The 3744-nt window shown below is 39.8% G+C and overlaps 1 protein-coding gene across 1 annotated transcript in view; it reads right to left on the bottom strand.

The window, feature by feature from the left end:
* The window catches only part of LOC121813882 (NACHT, LRR and PYD domains-containing protein 12-like), a gene marked incomplete at its 3' end in the record, with an annotated part of 5433 nt that extends 2368 nt beyond the window's left edge, over positions 1–3065 (bottom strand). The window contains 4 exon segments of the mRNA XM_042217843.1: positions 448–556; positions 1107–1971; positions 2216–2375; positions 2980–3065.
* Positions 3066–3744: the final 679 nt, after the last annotated feature.

Genomic DNA, 3744 nt, shown 5'->3' with positions numbered 1-3744 from the left:
GTATGTATGTATGTATGTATGTATATATATATATATATATATATTTAAATGGGTCTACTTTATTTCTAGAAAATGTCAGTTTCATTTATGTGTATAAACATATGGAGCCATATTCTTGCTACAGAACTGCTACAAAAAACAGCAATGCAGTATTTAGCATGAAAATAATTTTATACTGAAATAAGTAGCAAAGTAGGTATGCCCTGCATTTGCAATGTGTCTAAAAAGTATGACGTTAAACTGTACCACTGATTTTTTGCCATCTATAAACCTGTAGATATTCCAGCACCTTAAGTAACATTAGTAAAGCGAAAGTGAAGGTGGTTCCAGGATTCTTTGTTTCAGAGCAACACGGATCACTTTTTTGCCTCAGTTTAAACAAAGATAACAAAGCCAGTCATTATTTTTAAAAAGAGCCCAAAAATATCAAGAGGAGGAAAAACAAACCTCGTAGATCTTCTCAGTTTTCCTCATCTGCAGACAGGCCCACTCAGAATGAGCACCTGCGCACTCTGATAACTACGTGGCCGCTGTTTTAAGGCACAATCTGCAGTTTCTGAGTGTGGAAAAGAATCCGGTCTAAATGTATTACGACAGTCTGCAGACTACAGAGTGAATTAAACCCTGTTTATTATAGCTGCTGTTACTTTGACATTTATCTTTGTGTAAAGTATGTATGGCAGTCTTCCTGGACTCACATGTAAGAATGAGAATAGTTTTATTGATCACAGGGGGAAGTTTATGAACATGTGCTGTACGCTTTCACTTAAACTTCTAATCACATTAATCGTGATGTTAGAGTTAACAGCCCGACAGCAAACGCACAAAAATGATGACGCAGACTTGTAATTTGCACCGACGTGTTTTCTAAATTCGCAGCACTTGTTGACAGACACGTGACGTCCACACAGCGACATTTTAGTCTAAAAACATATTAAAGGTGGATTCTCGTATTCACGAGTCCGCGGCGTCCTTGAACACACCGGGCCGTTTTTAACCCGCACTTCAAACTTTCAAACGTAAATTAAAACCAACGAAAAATGAAAAGTGAGCAATAAGCTTATACCGAGGTAAACAGGGTGGTGTCAGGAAGACACACAACTGACCTGAACACTCAACATCCCGCGAATGTGACAAAGTTTCAGCCCATTAGGAAGCAGGAACAAAAGCGACTGCAGATAATCCGGGTTTGACCAGAATCACGTCCCACAAGAAACAAACAACTTTCCGCCAACGTTTTTCTTCTTCTTCTTCTTCTTCTTCTTCCTGCTCTTCTTCTTCCTGCTCTTCTTCCTCTTCCTCTTCTAAATGTTATTGGCGGTTGGCAAACAACAGAATGGTGCAATACCGCCACCAACTGGTATGGAGTGTGGTCCAGACCGTCACTTCAGGATTAGATGCTATCATATAAATGTGTTTGTCTAAGAAATCTAACATTACCTGATGATCTTTACTTCGTGAATTGTTTCTAAGTAAAGCATTTAACTCTAGTTTCACTTTAATTGAGGTTTTGAATCAGTCTTCTTTCTTCCACATGGTCTTGACACTGTAACATAACATGCAATGTTACAGTGTTTCCCCTAAACTGAAGTGTGCTGTTTAACCCAGTGTGATCACATCTGACATGTGTTTGTTTCTTCTCTCCTCCTCCTGTCTCCTTCTCATTTCTCCAGTTTTCTTTTGGATTAAAAACACTGTCATTTCCTTTCTTTCTCATGAATTAGACATTTATGGCACACTGCAAACTGCATTAAATGCATGCCTGTGACGCTTTGCTATAGCTATATAAGTGGGATTTGTTATTCGAACGAGTGTTGATCGGCTACAAGCTGTGAGCACAGTGCAGTGTAAAACTCTTCCTTCAGTCCTCACGCTGAGTGTTTAGAGGCGAGCACACTTGTTAGTCTTCAGTAATGAACTGAATTGATCTCCTTTCTCTCAGCACATAGTAAGTCACTCTCTCTGCTGCATCTACAACAAATAAAAGAGAAATATCTGTGAAAATGCAGCTTTTAATGAAACTGTTAGATTAATGCCTGCATGTTACATTGTGGTATCATCTGCTATTATGATCTGGCAGTAAATAATATGTTGTGTTTATTGCACATTGCACAGACCAGCTGTTACACACAAATTTCAGGGTGGTGTGGTTTTACTGATGCACCGCTCCTCCGGATCAATCTGAGTCCTAATCTTCAGAAGCCTTTAACCTCACCTCTGCTGTTAATAACGAGCCTGAGGGCTTTGGTAGCTAGTATAAGATCCACATTGGCTTTAGAAATCTGGGGAGGGTAACTCCCTCCCCAGATGGTGTTGTCAGCATTCCTTAGTCAGCTTTACTGGTTACTCCTCCTTCGCCACAATGAGATGAATTTCTACAATGACAAAATCCTGTTACTGAAAATGTAACTAACTATGGTTTTCACACACACACACACACACACACACACACACACACGCACACACACACATTTGAAAGATTGAAGGCAGTTGAAAAGTAAAAATTTGCTTCCTTTGCAGAAAAACGCAAACTTCAGAAGGACACCCCCCCCTCCAAGCTTGCGATAAGCCAACATTACTACAAGGTCAGGATTTGGCATGTTCTTGGCAGCGTTTGACTTTGTTTTTGGCGTTTACATGTGGGCGGAGAGATTTTAAGAACGGAAAGTCCCCGTTTTCATAATTGGAACACAGCCTCTGAGTGAACTCAAAGTACAAACTATAAGTACACAAACAAGAACGTAGCTCAGAGTGGCGGACACACTCGGCCTCATTGGTCCAGCTGTGCGTCCGTTACCGTGAACTATGGAGCGGCAGATTTGTGCTGTTTGTGCAGGAACTAAGCTGCACACAGCTGATGTTAGCCAGGAAAACATTACACACTGACTTTGATGGAGAGAACGGAAATGAAACATAAGCTGAACAACCAGTAAAGTTCCTAAAGACAAACTTTTAAAGGAGGAAACAAAGCAAACTTACAGTTTCTTCACACACACCAACAACAAGTTCCACACCTGGACAATAAACACGAAAAAACAGGTGAGCTGCTTCCTGGCAGGAGGCGGGATTCCACCGGAAGCAGAACTGGTGGGAGGGGGGGGGGGTGCAGATCTTCACAATAAGAGCACTTAGAAAAAAATTCAGTTAATCTCAAAATGGCATCAACAACTGTGTGCTATTTCTTTCTCAGAGCAGATTCGGGCATTACTCAAATAATAAAGGCTTTTTTTTAAATATTATACTTTTAGTATTAGTCTCCAGTTTTATGATTATAGGGCTAAAAATCAACATGAATTTGGTTCTAATCAAAGAAGCTCCTTTAATGTCTGTCATAAAAATCCTGACACAGACTTAAAAAGGCGACATTAATGTTAAAATAAATGAATGAAACTTCAGCTGAGAGCTTAACGGAGTCACCATAAGCAGTTCATAGTAGTCACAGCTCTTAATTATTCAGCGTTTCATGAACTAAAGTCATGGTGTGTCAAAGTTTGTGTGAGAAGCTACTTTATGGACAGCTGTAGAACACATCATTATTATTTCTTCATAAATTAAACACACAAGTTTGTCTGTAGATGATTTAAAGTGTGTCATTGTGCAGTTAAAGCTGTTTGTTTGACACCTTGACCTCCTGTGAAACCAGCTATTAATGAAAAAAAAGTTTCACTTTGGTACAAAATCTTCCATCTGCCACTGAAGGTGCTCAAGAACTTCTACTCCTGCACCATCGAGAGCGTCCTGACG

Source organism: Haplochromis burtoni, unplaced genomic scaffold (assembly GCF_018398535.1).
Source record: "Haplochromis burtoni strain Fernald_Lab_line unplaced genomic scaffold, NCSU_Asbu1 Contig_3218, whole genome shotgun sequence".
Lineage (NCBI taxonomy): Eukaryota > Metazoa > Chordata > Actinopteri > Cichliformes > Cichlidae > Haplochromis > Haplochromis burtoni.
This window is presented reverse-complemented; position numbering and strand designations above follow the sequence as displayed.